At 41.2% G+C, this 19,300-nt stretch overlaps 1 protein-coding gene across 11 annotated transcripts in view; it reads left to right on the top strand.

Moving 5' to 3' along the window:
- Window positions 1–14,962: 14,962 nt before the first annotated feature.
- EPB41L2 (erythrocyte membrane protein band 4.1 like 2) overlaps window positions 14,963–19,300 on the top strand; it is a 205,862-nt gene continuing 201,524 nt past the window's right edge. For 9 of the 11 annotated variants that reach the window (XM_043888100.1, XM_043888099.1, XM_043888097.1 and 6 more), the window contains exon 1: window positions 14,963–15,102. The gene's annotated coding sequence lies outside the window, so the exon portion shown is untranslated. Of the gene's footprint in view, window positions 15,103–15,758; window positions 15,921–19,300 lie in introns of those variants that run through there. The other 2 variants (XM_043888089.1, XM_043888092.1) reach the window with 2 other exon arrangements.

The following is a 19,300-nucleotide window of genomic DNA, read 5'->3' as shown; positions in this document are numbered from 1 at the left end:
AAAGTATGAAATACGTGGAAGTTTATAAAAACCTTTATGCAACATCCCCTTAGACTCTGAAGTGGAAAGCCAGTGTAACATACTAGTAACGGTGGTGAAAGAGGAGGAAGCAAGATAGCAGAGATGGGGGAAAGGCAGGAAACATTTATTGAGCGTGAACTCAGGGTGAGGCACTGTGCTAGACTCTTTCGGGTATTATGTACTTAATCCTCTTGGTTTTTAAAAAGAATGAAATGATGCCATTGGCAGCAACATGGATGGACATACCGGTTATCATGCTAAGTGAAGCAGGCCAGAGAAAGACAAATATCATATGATATTGCTTGTATGTGAAATCTGAAAAAAAAAAAAAGATACAGATGCACTTATGTACAAAACAGACACGGACTTATAAACATAGAAAACAAATGTATGGTTAATAAAGAATCAGAGACGGGGAGGGATAAATTAGGAGTTTGAGAGTAACATATACACACTACTGTAGAAAAGAAACAACAGAGTCTTATTGTATAGCACAGGGACTGTACCCAATATTTTTTAATAACCTTCAAGGGAAGAGAATCTAAAAATATATATATATATAGATATATGCATAACTGAAACACTTTGCTATACACCTGAAACTAACACAACATTGTAAATCAATTATACTTCAACTAAAAAAAAAAATCTCTGTTCTCTACAGAGAAGAACATCATGGCTGCAAGTTGACAAATCTTGCCTAAGTTTATGCAACTAATATGTGGCAGAGCTAGAATTTAAAGCTAACTCTGAACTCTTAGGTCCATAATATTTCAATATGTTTAATAAACATCAAGATGAGTGCAAATAGTACCTTAACATTATTACTAAAATCAGCATTTACGTACCTATCATAAGATAAACACGAAGTCATTGATCTCCTAAAGGGTAATTGTTTATTTTAATTACAATGTTCTTAAGTGTCTAGGCTTAATGAATATGAGAAATTCAGGTCAAATGGTAATGGTAATTTACTTTTGTTTTTCATAGACTCGCTTTATAAGGAATTTACAATAAAAATACCTTCCTAAATTTAACTGCGGCGTAACTTCCTCAGTTCTTTAATAGCTTCCAGATGTTTAGATAATTTTGTTTAGAAACTTTGTATATTATCAAAGTTTTTCCCTGATTAAATAAGACTTATAATAAAGCATGTCTTCTGTACCCTGTTAGACCTCATGATGTTGAAAACGTTTTTGAAGTCCTAACTTCAAAGTCGTTTACAGGGTTATAGTCTCATAATAAATACAGGATTATAGACTTTTCTGTGAGATTATAAAGGAAATGAAATAGAAATAATGACAAAATGACTTCCCATGTTCATATCTCTGTCTTTCAATGTTTACCAATTGGCCAGCAAAGCTGATATGTTGAAAAGTCTTATTGACATCAAAGGATATTTTCCCTAGCACAAAGGGTCAAGTGCTGCGCCTGGTCAACCCACAGACCACTGGTGACAGAGTAGTTTACTTAAGATAACGTCAAAGTGAATGACAATGTGTACAGTGGGGAGTAAAAAGTCTGGATCTGTTGGCTGGAGATGTGAATGCTAACGAGTTAGTGAAGGTGAGGAATCAATTGGGAAAACGGTGAAAGTGAACAGAAAGTGTTAGTCGTTCAGTCTTGTTGGACTCTTTGGGACCCCATGGACTGTAGCCCGCCAGGCTCCTCTGTCCATGGAATTCTTCAGGCAAGAATACTGGGGTGGGTTGCCATGCCCTTCTCTGGGGGAATCTTCCGGACACAGGGATCGAACCCACATGTCCCATGTCTCCTGTGTCTCCTGCATTGCAGGTCAATTCTTTACCATCTGAGCCCCCAGGGAGAAATATTAATGAGATGCTTGGTTAGCTACTGTGGTTAAACTCCAAATCTCAAGGAGTCTGAAGTTTAGAAGAAGAGTTCTGATTTTTAAAATAAAAGCAAAAAAGGCTTGGGACAGTGTGTGAAAGATTTTTAAGAATCTGATTTCTTTGTTTTAAAGATAGACAATATTTTAAGGCTGCAGACAGTAACAACAAAAAGAAAGACTTGAAATTTAAACCGTGATAATACAGTAGAGATGTCACATGTAGCCATTGTCATTTCGTGTGTGAGGTGAACTAGCGTTACTTTCACACTTCTGATAGAGCTTTGTTGGATTGCTTGCTTCTCTCTACTGATCATCACCATCCTTTCCATCTGAATTGGTGTGAGTACAAAAACACACGATTCTTTTACAGAAGGATTTACAAGATAGCACTAAGTCCCTTATAGTAAATTCACTTTTAGAGTGTAGCTTAAAGAACTTTGAAGGAGGCATATATTGTACATATTATTGTAATGGAAAAGTCCACCTGCTTAGAATTAACCCCATTATATCCTGAACAATTGGTGAAATACTTATTTAGAAGTGGTTTTCAGTTGCTTTTATTACATTGTTTTCTGGCTCGTCTTTTACATCCTTTCCCCTGGGAATCCTCTTTGCTGAAATTGTTTTGTAATCCAACAAAGGAACATGCGGCCAAACTGGAAAAACATAAACTGTTTACTTAGCCTATTACTTTTTGCCTTGATTTGTCTTTATCCTTTTTTGCTTTTTGGTTTTTGATGGATAACAAGATTATAGTAAGGCAAGCCTTTCTTGGCCTAAATAAATACTCCCACAAGCTATGTGTCCTATATTCTGTGATTAAAAAAAAAAAAACACTTCTGACTTTGGAACCTATATGTGATGGGAGATGTATTTCTTCAGATGAGTCCATGTTCACAAGCATAATTATAATACTACCCTAATTTCTTGAAAAGAACAATCACATCTAATTCACTTTGTTATGTTGTTTAAAAAAAATGAGTACATACTTTGGGAATCAAGGTCATATAGGGAGAAATAAACTTCTACCATGTGTGTGTATATATATATACATATATATATGTTGTTGTGGTGGTGGTTGTTTTGGTTGCACCATCTGGAACTTCCCAGACTAGAGATCAAACCCTTGCTCCCTGCAGTAAAAGCTCAGAATCTGAGCCACTGGACCACTGGGGAAGTCTACCATGTACTTATTTTAACGTCAGCAATTGATATTCCTAAATAGAAAGCAAAACTGAGAAATAAATATAAAACATGTTTATTTAAACAAGAGGCCTAAAATTTATCTACAATTTTGAGGGACAGAAGCATATTTAATTTTGACAACCGTGCTCCTTTAAAATTTTTTTTCAGAAATAAAAATAAAAACTAGTAATTACTCACTTGGTAGATAACAGGTTGACATTAAGGAGACAAATCAATCCTATTCAATCAAATGTTAAGGGTAATATCTATGCTATTTTAAAGCTGGTTTTAATATTGTTAAGACAATTTGAAGCACATTCACCAAGTGAGGAATTATTTAATTCTCTCTGCTGTGGAGGCCTGAGATAAAAGCAGAGACACACCAGAGAGATGATATAGATACACATTTTTTTCTCAGAATTTTTAAAAATTAAACTTTTTAAACATGTTCATACAGGAAAGTGCGCATTCTTAAGTACATCATTCAATGAATTTTTCCAAGGTTAACACATCTGGGTAACCACTACCCACATCAGGAAGTAAATCACTCCTAGTACCCAGAACCCCCTCTTGGTCATTACTCCACCAGTAAAATTAAATCATCTTTGATTGCTGTCATCATAGACTTATTCCTTTTTCTGAACATTACTTAAATAGAACTACACTGTATATATTCTTTTGTGTCTGGCTTTTTTTTATTCAGCATCATATTTTTGAGGTATACCGAGTTTTGCTTGTAGCTATAATTAATTCATTTTTATTGTTGTATTATAACTGACTTTATGAGTAGAGCATAATTTTATTGTTTGTGGATATTCTGTTGTCTGGGCTTTTACAAAAAATGCCGCTGTGCACACCTGCATACATGTCTTGGTATTTTTATGTAAGCATTTCTTTAGAATATACTTCTTGGAGTAAACTTTTGAATGCATACTATATGCATATGTCCAGTTTTACTATATATTGCCAAATGCTTTACAAAATGCTTTTACCAACTCTCACCATTCTTAACATCTGGTGTTATTCTTTTAATTTTAGTCACTCTGATGGGCATATAGTGGTATAATACTGTTATTTAAATTTGCATTCCCCTAGTGGTTAATGGGCTTCCCAGGTGCAGTAGTAAAAAATCCATCTGACAATGCAGGAGATGGAAGAGTCTATTTGATAGACTTGATATCATATATTGACAGAACCATCCTTTCTCCATTTCCCTACAGTGGTTCCTTTCTCATGAATAAGTGACCATATATGTGTAGGACTGTTTTGGGGCATTTTATTGTGTTCCAGTGGTCTATTTGTCTATCCTTCTAGAATTATCACACATCCTATAGCTTTACAATAAATCTTGATATCAAATACTTAAAAAAACCCCATAAAGTTTGAATTAAAAGAATATTTTTAAATGAATAAAAGCAAAAATGTAACAGGAAAATGTGCAGAATATTTCAAGAGAATTTTATAGTCTTATTAGAAAACAAGTACCAAAAATCAATTATATGAGTAATTTTTTCAAGATTTTTGGGGAAAAAAAGACAAGCAAAATGAAAGAATAATAAATAGCTGCAAATACTAATTAGATAGAAAACACTTGGATATTAAAGTTTTTCTTGAAAATAAATAAAATAAGCCTCTGGGAAGATGAACCAAGGAAAAAAGATAGGCACGATGACCTGGATCAGGAATGAAGTAAAGGATATCACTACATTTTGATATGCAAAGAGTAATTAAAAGCATTATAAACTATAAATGTTAATAAATTTGAAAATTTAGATGAAATTTTAAAATTCCTTGGAAAATGTTACTTACCAAAATGTTATCTAATACAATTATGAGCCCATAATAATTCTTTCCACAAAGAAAACTCTAAGCTCATTTGGCTTTACCAGTGAATTACTTATACAGTTAAGGAAAAAACAAGATGAATATAAACTTTTTATTTTGTTTTATGTTTAAGGTCGACATAATTTGTGGCTCAGCTGGTAAAGAATCTGCCTGCAGTTTAGGAGACCTGGTTCGATCCCTGGGCAGGGAAATTCCCCTGGAGAAGGGAAGGGCTCAGTTTCATTCAGTTCAGTTTCTCAGTCATGTCTGACTCTTTGAGATCCCATGGACTGCAGCATGCTATGTTCTCCTGTCCATCACCAACTACCGGAGCTTGCTCAGATTCATGTCCATTGGGTCAGTGATGCCGCCCAACCATCTCATTCTCTGTCTTCCCCTTCTCCTCCCACCTTCAATCTTTCCCGGCATTAAGGTCTTTTCCAGTGAGTCAGTTCTTTGCATCAGGTGGCCAAAGTATTGGGGTTTCAACTTCAGCATCAGTCCTTCCAATGAATATTCAGGACTGATTGCCTTTAGGATGGACTGGTTGGATCTCCTTGCAGTCCAAGGGACTCTCAAGAGTCTTCTCCAACACCACAGTTCAAAAGCATCAATTCTTTGTCACTCAGCTTTCTTTATGATCCAAGTGTCACTTCCATACATGACAACTGGAAAAACCAAATCTTTGACTATACGGACCTTTGTTGGCAAAGTAATGTCTCTGCTTTTTAATATGCTGTCTAAGCGGGTCATAGTTTTTCTTTCAAGGAGCAAGCGATTTTAATTTCATGGCTACAGTCACCATCTGCTGTGATTTTGGAACTTAAAAAAATAAAGTCTCACTGTTTCCATTGTTTCCCCATCTATTTGCCATGAAATGATGGGACCAGATGCCATGATCTTAGTTTTATGAATGCTGAGTTTTAAGCAAACTTTTTCTTTCGTCTCTTTCACCAAGAGGCTCTTTAGTTCTTCTTCACTTTCTGCCATAAGGGTAGTGTCATCTGCATATCTGAGGTTATTGATATTTTCCCCAGCAACTTTGATTCCAGCTTGTGCTTCATCTAGCCCAACATTTCAGATGATGTACTCTGCATACAATTTAAATAAGCAGGGTGACAATATACAGCCTTGACATACTCCTTTCCCTATTTGGAACCAGTATGTTGTTCCATGTCCAGTTCTAACTGTTGCTTCTTGATCTGCATACAGATTTCTCAGGAGGCAGGTCAGGTGGTCTGGTAGTCCCATCTCTTTAAGAATTTTCCACAGTTTGTTGTGATTCACACAGTCAAAGGCTTTGGCATAGTCAATAAAGCATAAATAGATGCTTTTCTGGAACTCTCTTGCTTTTTTGGTGATCCAACGGATGTTGGCAATTTGATCTCTGATCCCTCTGTCTTTTCTAAATCCAGCTTGAACTTCTGGAAGTTCATGGTTCATGTATTGTTGAAGCCTGGCTTAGAGAATTTTGAGCATTACTTTGCTAGTGTGTGAGATGAGTGCAATTGTGTGGTAGTTTGAACATTCTTTGGCATTGCCTTTCTTTGGGATTGGAATGAAAACTGACCTTTTCTAGTCCTGTGGCCACTGCTGAGTTTTCCAAATTTCCAAATTTGCCAAAAGATGGTGGAGAACAATGAGAGTTCCAAAATTACAACTTGCTGCTGAACAACCATCAACAGGAGAATGTTGGACCCCACCAAGAAACTATACCCCTCATCCAAGGGCAAAGAAGAAGCCCCAGCAAGATGGTAGAAGGGGCAAAATCGCATTTAGGATCAAACCCCATACCTGCCAGAGATGCTCGGAGGGCTCAAACAAACATTGTGTGCACCAGGACCCAGAGATCCCAAAGAGACGGAGCCAGAAGTGTGCTTGAGTGTCTCCTGCAGAGGTACAGGTCAGCAGTGGTCTGCCGCAGGGACAGAGGCTCTGGGTGCAGTAGACCTGGGTATGACATAAGCCCTCTTGGAGGAGGTCGCCATTAACCATACCAAAGAGCCACCAGAACTTACACAGGACTGGGGAAACAGACTCTTGGAGGGTACAAACAGAACCTTGTGCATCAGGACCCAGGAGAAAGGAGCAGTGACCCCACAACAGACTGACCCAGACTTGCCCGTGAGTGTCCAGGAGTCTCCGGCAGAGGCACGGATCAGCAGTGGCCTGCTGCAGGGTCGGGGATACTGAGAGCAGCAGTGCGTGCATGGGACCTTTTGAAGGAGGTCGCCATCATGCTCGGTACCTCCACCATAGTTTGGCCTCAGGTCAAACAATATGGAGGGAACATAACCCTGCACATCAACAGAAATTTGATTAAAGATTTACTAAGCATGGCCCTGCCCATCAGAACAAGACCCAGATCCCTCTACAGTCAGTCTCTCCCATCAGGAAGCTTCCATAAGCCTCTTATCCTTATTGTCTGAGGGCAGACAGAACGAAAACCACAATCACAGAAAACTAACCAAACTGATCACATGGATCACAGCCTTGTCCAACTCAGTGAAACTATGAGCCATGCTGTGTAGGGCCATCCAAGATGAGTGGGTCATGGTGGAGAGTTCTGACAAAACATGGTCCACTGGAGAAGGGAATGACAAACCACTTCAGCGTTCCTGCCTTGAGAACCCCATGAACCGTATGAAAAGGCAAAAAGATAGGACACTGAAAGAGGAACTCTCCAGGTTGGTAGATGCCCAATATGCTACTGCAGCTCAGTGGAGAAATAACTCCAAAAAGAATGAAGAGATGGAGCCAAAGGAAAAACAACACCCAGCTGTGGAAATGAGTGGTGATGCAAGTAAAGTCTGATGCTGTAAAGAGCATATTTCATAGGAACCTGGAATGTTAGGCCCATGAATCAAGGCAAAAATTGGTAATGGTCGAACAGGTAATGGCAAGAGTGAACATCGATATTTTAGGAATCAGCAAACTAAAATGGACTGGAGTGGGCGAATTTAACTCAGATGACCGTTATATCTACTACTGTGGGCAAGAATCCCTTAGAAGAAATGGAGTAGCCATCATAGTCAACAAAAGAGTCCGAAATGCAGTACTTGGGTGCAATCTCAAAAACGACAGAATGATCACTGTTCGTTTCCAAGGCAAACCATTCAATATCAGGGTAATCCAAGTCTATGTCCTGACCAGTAACACTGAAGAAGCTGAAGTTGAATGGTTCTATGAAGATGTACAAGACCTTCTAGAACTAATACCAAAAAAAGATGTCCTTTTAATTATAGGGGACTGGAATGCAAAAGTAGGAAGTCAAGAGATACCTGGAGTAACAGGCACATTTGACCTTGGAGTACAAAATGAAGCAGGTCAAAGGCTAACAGAGTTTTGCTAAGAGAACATACTTGTCATAGCAAACACCCTCTTCCAACAACACAAGAGAAGACCCTACACATGGACATCACCAGATGGTCAATACTGAAATCAGATTCATTATATTCTTTGCAGCCAAAGTGGAGAAGCTTTATACAGTCAGCAAAAACAAGACCAGGAGCTGACTGTGGCTCAGATCATAAACTCCTTATTGCCAAATTCAGGGAAAGGCTACCCACTCCAGTATTCTGGCCTGGAGAATTCCATGGACTTTATAGTCCATGGAGTCTGAAAGAGTTGGACACAACTGAACAACTTTCACTTCACTTCATTTCCCCTTGATGTCAAAGTCTGAAAAGGGTATTATTAAAAAGGCAATATTACAGTCCAATTTCTCTCATGAATAAAAATTTTAAAATTCTAGCTACAATACTAGCAAACTGAATGTATCAGATCAGTGTATACAAAGGATACTACTTCAAAATCAAGTTTTATTATTGGAAGGCAAAATTGATTTAATGTTTGAAAATCATTTAATGTAATTTACCTCAAAACCAGATAAAGGAAAGAAATTATTTATGATCATATTAATAAATTCAGAAAAAATTATTTGAGTCAACAAGTGTTCATGATTTAAAAAGAGAAAAAGCAGTGTCTTGGCAGTTTAAGATTAAGAAGTATTTTTAATTTGATAAAGGATATTGACCAAAAGACTCCTACATGTACTCATAGACATAGGTACAAGGATATTAGTTTTGTTGTAGGTATTGCATATAGAAGCAAAGATTTTTAAATATATACATGTCCATTGGTAAGAGACAAGTTCCATACATTTTAACCTAAACATTGAACTGTTAAAAAGAATGACACAGATTAATAGGTTTCTTTCACTCTGTCTTATTTGCATATATATTATAGATGACTCTTCCCTTGGGGAAATTTTAATTTTTTCACTATGGGTTTTCTTTACCCCTTCCCCCCAAGCCCCGTCACACCTTGGTTAACTCTGGACAACCAGACAACCTTATTAATTTTCTCTGTGGTGTAAGGATTAGACACTACTCTTATTTTCAACGTCTGTCCTTGTCTGTTGGTGTTTTCTAAGACATACCAAAAACCTTTTATTTTTTTCTATTAAAGCTCTAAATGAAACCAACTGGGAAACCTGTACTCTGGGTCACAGCGTTTCTGGAAGTCCAAACAGGTGTCAGTGTAGAAACAGGAAAGCTGCTTGACCAGGTTGATAAGATTTATCAAAGTTGGTGGTTTAGTTAATAGGTGTCCCAATCAGGCTGTTCTCACTTTAGACTTTCGTTCTCCGAAAAACTCCCATGTGTCTGGAATTCTTCTTGTGAGTCCCTACTCCACTCCAGTCAATAGAGCACCCAGTTTAACTTGCCAAGACAGCTTTGCTTGACATCACTGAGCTCAAACAAATAATCAGATCTTACCGCAAAGTCTCACGTCCATCCACCTTTGGAAGATTCCACTCAGTCACACTCTTTTAGTTCACCTACATTTTTTTTCTAATTAAGTACTTGACATGTACAACCATTAGGGTGAATGTTATACTCTTACAAAAGGTACATGAGGCTCTCAGATGAAGTATACATTGTTTTTTTATATATAATACTTTCACTAAGCAACTACTTACTTAGGTGTCACTGAACAATGGGTTAAACAGTTGTAAGCCAAGTGCTACTCTTTTTTTTGGGGGGGTGGGAATGGGGTGGCTCGCCAGTCTGCTTAGCACATGGTGCATCAGATGAAGGTATTTGCTCAATCTGACTGAGTGTGAATTTAAATAAATCGAATTAGCATGCTTTGGGGTTTTTGCTTAGCTAAAACTTTCTGGGAAAGTTAAGTTTAAAATAACAAATGGATAAAACATTTAATAGACTAACAATCTTATGAAAACCTGCAGTGAATCCTAACTCAAGCTCCTTTTTAAAGCCTTAACACCTTTGTTTATGTGTTTCCTCTTAAAAGCTACCTACCCACTTTGTCCAATTTCCATGAATACCCTTAATGAGAATTTATCATTCTTTTCCTTATATTACTACTATCTTCCGTTAGAACTATTAGAACTGTTCTGCCTGTTTTTTGACATTAACCTCAAGATCTTCCCTGTGGTATCATTGTCAGTGACTTTTGGTTTTATACAATGACTTGAAGCATGTTACTTCTTTTCCTATTTTCTGGAAGAATTAGTTTAGCATTGCTATAATTTCAGGATAGGCTCCTGCTCAGTCACTTCAATTGTATCCTACTCTTAGCGACCCTGTGGACCGTAGCCCACCAGGCTCCTCTATCCATGGAATTTTCTAAACAAGAATACTAGAGTGGGTTGCCATGCCCTCCTCCTGGGGATCTTCCCGACTCAGGGATCCAACTCCTGTCTCCTGCACTGCAGGTGGATTCTTAACCACTGAATCACTGGGTAAGTCCTGTAGATAGGCTAATTGCTAATTAAAAAAACCAACCTCAAAATCTTATTGGTGCAACCATGATAAAGGTTTATTCTGTACCTACTTCTTGCTCATAATCCAATGTGGGTTATGGATGGGGATGAGGAAGGACTCTGCTCCATACAGTCATTCAGGGATCTTCGATCTACTTTCTAGAGAATCTATCATCTCAGGGCCCAGAGTTCTCTGGGCTCTCTGCATCTGGCAAATAAAGTAAGAGAGATGAGCAGCATGAAAGATCACACAGGAGATTTTTTAATAGGAACTATTCCTAGAGGCAGTTTACATCAGCTCTAACCACATTCCGTTAGCCAGAACTCACTCACATGGCCACATTTAATTGCAAAGGAGGCTCAGAGATACAGATAGTTTTGTGCTCCAGAGGAAAAGAAAATATGGTTTGGTAACCACATAGCCTTGTCTCTGCCATTATCTACTCTGTCAGCAAATACCTGTTTTATCCTTCCTTCCACACAAAGAACATATATCTTTCCTCCACAAGGAAAACAATGCAAAGTCTCCTGTCATGGAATCCTGCACAATGTCCAGGATCTCTGGGAAATGGGCAATCTTCTCCATTAGTATCAGTGTGTTCCTTGTGATCTAACAGGCTTGATATGCTTATTTGCATTATTAGTAATAGTGGGAATGGCCTTTCAAAAGGAGATTGTCATCACACAGTGTGTCTTAGATGGAAAAGGGGCCTTGTGTTGCTTTTGAGGAAAAACCTGTGGAAAATTTTACTATACATGGAAAGGAGAAGGGTTGCTTAAAAATGCTGGCTTCTGTGATGAATTGTTTACCAGGATGACTGCCAACAATTCTTCCTATCACTGTATACACCTCCCACTCCTCCCAGCGAGAGATGAAGCCTATGAAGAAGAGATGAAGTCTGGAAAGAAGTCTTCTCAAATTGGGGCTGGCTCTCTGACTTGCTTTGATCAACAGGATGGAGCACATGTGAGGCTCTAGGACTTCTGGGCCAAGGCCTGCAAGATCTTGCAGTTTTTGCTTCTACCTTCTCAGAAGCCAGGTGTCACGTAAGGAAGTCTGGGGTATCCAGCTAAGAGGCTGCGTGGACAGAGAGAGGCCTTGGAAGATGAGAGTTGATTGTAAAGAAGAAATTAAGCTCCCCATGTGACAGGCAGCACCAACTGCCAGACATGGGGGGGAGGCCATCTTGGATCCTTCATTGGTGGATGAGCCTCCCAAGCTGACACCACATGGAGCAGAGATGAGCCATCTTGCTGAGCGCTGCTTGCATGGCGGCCCTGAAGAATCAGAAGCAATAGAATGGTTGTCATCAAAATTTGGAGTTGTGCAGTCACAGGGAGCACAAACTGCTCCAATGAGTGGCCAAGTGATAGTGACTCCTCTTGGCATCTGCATGGAGTCCTTGTAGCTTCTGGCAGTAGAACTGGGATGCACGCATTCACAGGGAAGCCTGAGATTGCCTCCATCACACAGCGTGCTAGGGCATTGCTGGGTCTTCTTGCCTGTGCATCGTGGAAAGAAGGGTAGGTTTCAAATCCAGAGTCACCCAGATACTTCCACCTGGTTGGGCTTGGTGCCCAGAAGGCAAAAGATAAAAGAATGAATCACCAGCATAGTGAGATCAAGATTTCTCAGGAGCATGCCTGTGTGAGTGAGTGGGTAAATAAGAACACCAAAGAAGTCCTGGGTGAATTTATAGTCCAAATTGCCAGACTGGCTTTGCTTGCAGATGGTGCCCAGAATTAAGACATGTGATGTAGCATGAATCTCAGATCTGGTATCTACTCCTGTCTTTTCTCAGTGTCAGTCTCGCCTGTCACTCCAATCTGTCTGGTGGGAAAACCCAGACTTGCTCTTATCAGTCTGTTTTCTGAGGGATTAATATTATCGCCTTATCTGTGTAGCCAGTGTTGCAGCCTGCTTACATCTCTGCATATCACCTGTTCAGGACCTTGTCCTGCTGTCCGTCTGGTCCCTCTTCTTGCCCTGTGAGGACTCCTCTGCTTGCCCAGACCACCACCTGTTGTTTACTGACATCTGTGTGGTACCATGTTCCACCTGTTTTCTTCACTTCCTTATAGCTCCTACTTTGTGATCTTCTTACCTTCACTTCCTTCTAGGTCTTTGCTAAATTTGCTTCATTCCATTGAGATGTTGGGGCCAAGTAAGGCTGTGTCCAAAATAGAGTATAATTCTTCTACATAATAGCCTTTAGATATTTGATAACAGTCTTTCCATCACCTTTAATTGTCTCTTTAGGCTAAGATTTGCTGGTTCCCACATTATCAAGGTTACCCATCTATGGATATAATTTAACTTGTCAACATTCCTCTTAAAAGGTGGTGTGCAGGGCTTCCCTGGTGGCCCAGTGGTGAAGAATCTGCCTGCCAATGCAGGAGACACAGGTTAGATCCCTGGTCTGGGAAGATCCCTCATGCCACAGATCGTCATGCGTCACAGCTCTTGAACCTGTGCTCTGGAGCCCAGGAACTGCAGCTAGGGAGCCCATGCGCTGTGATGACTGAGGGCCACATGTCCTTGTGCTCTGCGCCAAGAGAAGCCACCGCAATGAGAAGCCTGCACACTGCAGCGAAGAATAGCCGCTGCTCACCGCGACTAGAGAAAAACCTGTGCAGCAGCAAAGGCCCAGAATAGCCAAAAATAAACAAATAAATACAATTATTTTTTTAAAAAGTGGTATACAGAAGTGATTTGCAGACTTCAACAGATGATATAGCAGGGACATAATGTCCTCTGATAAGGACATTATGTTTTATAAATTATGCCTACATTTAATTTATTATAGTGCATTAACATTTTAAAAGGGTTTCATCACAGGTTGATTAAAGTTCTATGGGTCCTAAGTCTTATATAATTTTAGGGAGTCTTTAAAAAAAGAAAATGACACATGTGACGTTAGTTTCAAGGTCTGCATAGTTTTAAGACCTGTGTAGTTTCAAGTCCTCATTTCATTGTAAATCTGCCTGAAAGTTTATAATAGTATTGTCTCATAATATTCCCTGGTCTTCTTTACCAGAACTGCTTTCTAGTCAGACTTCCTCTCTGTGGTAGTTAACCTACCCTATTAAGTTTTACTTGAGTACTTGGCATAGGGGGCATTAACTAAGTTAACTCATGTGTGGGACAGAGAACAATCCCTGGCACACAAAGCAAGCAATAAATGTTAGATTTTATTATTTTTATTATTCACTGGCAGGACCTTAGCAAGTAACTTATCTTCCTGACTCTTACTTTTTTCTTTGATGTAGTGAAGATAACACTTGCCCTGCCTTTTTCATAAAACTCCTGTGAGGATCAAAAGATAAAATGTTAATATGCTTTGTTAACTGAAAATATCATACACGTGAAAGGTATTATAACTGATGTTTCTTTTGACATTGGTAATTTTAGAAAAGACTGTTTAGGAAAGAAAAGACCTGGCTTTAGCCGAGGTGGAGTCTTTAAAGATCTCAGTCGAGGTGGGAGGAGGCAAAGAACAAGAGGTACATGTGTGGCCGACGCTGGAGGTAATGATCTGGACAAGCCGACCGACGGACATGCCAACTTTCAGAGAAGAAGAAAGGAGTAGAATCTGAGAGAAAGCGATCTAATTATACAAAAGAACCGGAAGAAATCGTCTGTTTGTCTTTCCACAACTGGCCTGAACCTCGGGTTTCTAGCCTTTTTTTTTCCGCCACATTCTGCTCCGCAGTCCAGGCTCCTAGGCCCCTGCCTGGAGATCTACCCACACTTTGGGTTCAGTATAAAAGCCCCTCTTCCAGAGGGCTTCCCCAATCCCTCCGGTGCCTCCCACAGGAGGAATAAACGGTTCCCTTTCACTGTCTTGGCTGTGAAAGCACTTCTTCCACTCTAGACAGAGGAGAACCTAGTTTTCCTTATTTCTGTTTCTCCAGGGCCTAGCTTGGGGTCTGCCACCGAATAGGTGCTCAAGAAAGGTTTAGTAAGCGGATTCACTTTGAAGAAATAACTTTTGGAAGTTGATAAAAGGGCATTTAATATCTGGATGCGCGGGTAAGAGCGGCTTGAATACAAGCATCAGCAGTCATTATCTAGGGTAGCTCCCAGGGCGAGCCGCGTCCTTCCGCGCCGGGTATCCGGCGACCCCGAGCCGCTAATCCCGCTGAAAGAGTCTGTCGGATGGCCGGGGCGGGGAGGGGGCGTGGCCTGGGCGTAGGGGGCGTGTCGTGGCCCGCGGGGGTTTCCGCACCGGGGGCGCGTCCGGCGGGGGTGCGGGAGGAGCTTCCGCCGCGAGGGGGCGGGGCTGGCGCGCGAGTCCTCTGACGGCCCCAGCCAGGGAATTTCAATTTGAAACCTAGCGGAGGGAGGAGGCGGGCGCGGCGGGCCGACGGCTGGGGCTGGAGCGGGACTGGTCCCCGCGGCGAGCGAGCTTCTGAGTGCGGCGTCCGGGTAAGGAGGCGTGCGGAGCTGCGGAATGGCTGGCCCGGGACGGGGGAATCCCGGGGCCGAGCGTCTGGTCTCTGCGGATTTGCAGGGGCGGCTCGGATTTTTCCTGTGGCTGCAGCTGGGAAGCTGATCCCGGGCAGGAAGCGGTGGCGGGACGGTCCCACCGGGAGGGGGAGGGCTGCCGGTGTTGGGGTTTTCTGCGGCTCCCTGTCTGCCCTCCTCCCCGTTCCCGACCCGGGACCGGTCCTGTTGCTCCAGGCCGGATCCCCGCTCCACTGCGGTCCCCCTGCTTCTCCCTTCGTGAGAGCGGGGGCCGCGTCTGGTCGGCGCCGAGAGAGGTGGGGGCACGGGGAGGGCTGCGCCGGCCCCGCGGGGGTGCAGTGGGGGTGCAGTGGGCTCAGGGTCACGCGTCCCGGGCCCCGCGGCGCGGCTGCAGGACGGATCCGGCTCCATCCTGGGCGCGGGCCGCGGCGCGCGAGCCTGTCCCGATGCGGAGCGGCCCCCTCCTTCCGGGCCGGGGGGCACGCGGCGGCAGCAGCGTTGCCCTTCAGCAGGATGGTTTTGGGAGAGGAAACGCGGGCGAGGACGCCACGCGTCTCGGGGCGGGCCGCGCGCCTGGGCGCTCCGGGTAGCGGGGCTCGGGCGGCGTCACTCGCTCGGTCCCTCCAGACGAGGACCTCCCGACCAAAGCGGAGAGAAACGCACGTTTTGGTCTCTGATCCTTGCAGTCCCGGCACCCAGGCCACCTCACCAGCGATGGCTTATTTTTCTCCACTGTTTGACGGCAGAGAGTTGGGAACATTTTTAGTTGCGCTGCTGGGGTAAGGACCGGGAGCGAGCAGGGTTGGAATCAGAGTCTAAATCCCCAGCAGGAGTCCCTGCCCCGGGCAGCTCGGGAAGACGTCGGTAGTAATTTCTGAGATCTCTCATCTCCCTTGAGGTCAGGGTGTTTTGGCGAGGTTAGAAGAGCCCTTGCTTAGTCTATTATTTTGGGGAGGGGGTCTGTGTAGATCCTTCCCGCTGACTTGCTGCTGCTGCTTAGGACGCCTTAAATTGCATTCCCCACGAACAGCACAGCTGGCCGTTTTTAAGAGCTCTAGTGGGGTGAGACGGAAGGAAGAACCTAGAGGATCTGTGAATATATGTTCTCTTTTCTGAATCACATCCTTTCCTCAGTTTTTTTGAACTTCTCGCATCAGAAATGGCACGTGTATGCCAGGCATCTTATTCTTGTTACTGTTATTTAAGCTTTTTTTAAAAAATGAATCTCAACAGTTTATTCTTTATTCTTGCTTTTTTTTTTTTTAGTTCTCCTTTTATTTTTCCCTTGTTTTTTTCCTTCTTTAGCCGGAATCAGCTATTTCTGTATTCTCGATGTATAATACTGTATGGGGAATTTGAGTTTTAACTCGCATCCTATCACATTTCCTCTTGGGTTTAGCACTTGAGGGAAACTGAGTCAGTTCCTTGGCCGCAGGAGCTGGGAGTTAAAATTCTGTCTGTGAACAGGTTTTACTCGGAAACGGATAGGACTTAATCCTATTCAGTTTCCTTTTGCAGGACTCTGCTGTGAGAAATCACCATCTTGGATTGTGATAAGGGCCAGCTGAGTACATCCATCAGGCTGACACAGCTTTTAAAGAGCTAGGTTGTGTCACCTGTCAGAGCTCCAGGGGTCAGTCCTAAAATTCAATTGGAGAAATCACCATCGAATCTCAGATGTCTACTTTATAGAGGTTATTGGAGAACTGTACAAGTGGTAATGGCTTGGAACAATGGCCTGGATTTAGGGCTAATTTAATCCTCCCTGTCTTCCTCACTTCTTGGGCAGAATTCCCACTGAAGTCAGTAGTGGGCTTGTGTGCAGAAGGACTGCTGAGAACAGGAGGCTGCTCATTTAGAGTAACAGGAGGGGACAGTTTCTTTCCTTTTAAAACATCCCTCTTTAAGAAAGACCTAATCATAACAGTGCTTTAATCTTTTATTTCTAGTCAAAGTTAGGCGTTCCAGAGAAAATACGTGGTTGAGTGGAGCCCCCAACTTCAGATTCTTGCTATCTAAATTGGATGGGGATTGCCTAAAACAATTAAAAGTGATTAAAAAAAATCATTTAATGAATTTCAGTAAAATTGTTATTAACTTAAATAAAAAATTTAAACTATATAGTATTCCCAACTGGGTATGTATACTAAACTGGGTGTATGCATATATATGTATGTGTGTGAATATATATATATGTATATAAAACTGGATATGTATATTAAAATCTGAAACTTAATTCCAAGTAAAAAGGAGCAGATTTGCAGATTTAAGAGACAAACGCAAAGAGAAGCCCACCCTCAAACAACTATGGCAATATAAAACAAGAGAATTCCGATAGCCCTTGCTGTATTTGGAGAGGTAGCTTTCAGTTCAGTTCTGTGTGCGCACAGGCATTAATGACTGGGCCTATCATTAGATTTGGAGGTTTCTAAGTTAGTTTTGTGTTGATCTGAGTTGGTAAGCTTGTTAGGTCCTTTGCTCCTTAAGTAACGTCCTTGTGGTTTACCCTTTCCAAATTACCCGTTCGAAAGAACTGAGTTTAGAAAACCTATCCAGTCACCAGGTCTTAAAAATAGATTTTTAAAAAATCAGAACCATGTCCACGTGGAATTCCCAACCACTTGCTTTCAACTAAAAATACTTGCAGAGATGACAAAGCAGTCCTTAACTGGAATATTTATTGGTAAAATTACTCTGTAATTTAGTAATATCGTATAGTTATGTTTAAGGTCGGGTTTTGCCCTGAATCACCACTCCCATGTAACTGACTAGAGAACTACAAAGGTTCTGTCTTTGTCATTTTATTTAGGAATGTGGGGTTTATGTTTTATGTAGCAGAATGCTAAATATTTTTGAAGATTTAGTTTTGTTTCTGTTTCCACAGGAAAGCATAGGCCTTTTTCCTTTGTTTTTTGAACTGACATAGTCTTTTTAGAGACTATGCGTGGACTTTCTGGAGAAGTACGAATTGCTAGTATCTGTTTAAGGCATTAATATAGTTTATAGGGATCAATCTTGCTGAGGATCCAATTTTGCATTTCTGAAAGTCTGTATTGTTAACTCAGAGAAAACAAAGGAAATATGCTGACCTCCCCCACCCCCACATTTATTTAGAAACATATCCAGTGGCCTTGTTTGTTTTTTTCAGATTCAGAATTACTGTACCTAACCACTGGCTACCCTTTACACATTTAAAAGCCTCAAGTAAATGTTTATGCTGGCTTCAGTACTCAGCAAATACTAGCCAAACTCTAATTTACTGCCCGTTTATAGAATCTTGGAATCTCAGGGCCGGACCTTGAGGAGTCAGCAGATCCACTCTCAGCCCTTGCCCTCAACACACAAACATTGCCAGCCTCCATGGAAGGCCTTAGTTCATAGAAGATTTGTATATGATTCCCCCACAGCTTCCAGACAGAGTGCCCTTTGGGGATGCCATGTTTTGGCATAGACCAGCAACCTGATACTCATAAGATTTCTTTCATTCCTCTGACAGAGCAGTGCCCCAGATTAAAATCTAAAATGGAGTCAGTGCCTGGTATCCTTAAGTATAGGGGAATGGCTTCCAAGTGTAAATACTGTTGTTACTTAGATGTTACAGGTAAGCCAAAGGAGAAAATAATTTCTAATATCAATTAGAAATAAATGGTGATGGTTAATGTTTAAAAAAAATTTTTTTTCTATAAAGTATGTATGTTTTATATGAGAAAGGGAGTCCATTTGTAGAGTTATGTGAAGTGTCTATGGCGTTGTTGGTACTTAATAATTTGATGAATTAATTTGTTGAAACTTTATGTAATGTATTGGAAGTGCTGTTAGTGAGGATTTTTTGAAAGTTGGAATTAACATTGTAGAATCTGGTACGGTTGCATGTAGAAATGTTATGTAGGTTATATTTCATATAGAGGATTTGGTTTTCTTACTCTGATTATTTCCTCTTGTTCTGTGGTTGGCTTAATCTATATGGGTTTCTTAGATGCATGGTTTTCATGTCTAGGAGGGTAGATAACCTGTACTTTATTTTCCTAAATATCTGGTGGTTGGGATATCGTTGATTTAAATGAGAGTTTTAGTGATTTTTCTCAATTTTCTCATTTTTTAAAAAGTGATGTTGCTTCCCTCTTAGTATGGGGTAGATCTCAGGTGGCTCATGAGTACA

Source organism: Cervus elaphus, chromosome 26 (genome assembly GCF_910594005.1).
Source record: "Cervus elaphus chromosome 26, mCerEla1.1, whole genome shotgun sequence".
Taxonomy (NCBI): domain Eukaryota; kingdom Metazoa; phylum Chordata; class Mammalia; order Artiodactyla; family Cervidae; genus Cervus; species Cervus elaphus.
Note: the sequence above shows the minus strand (reverse complement) of the source record. Positions and strands in the feature narration are given on the sequence as shown.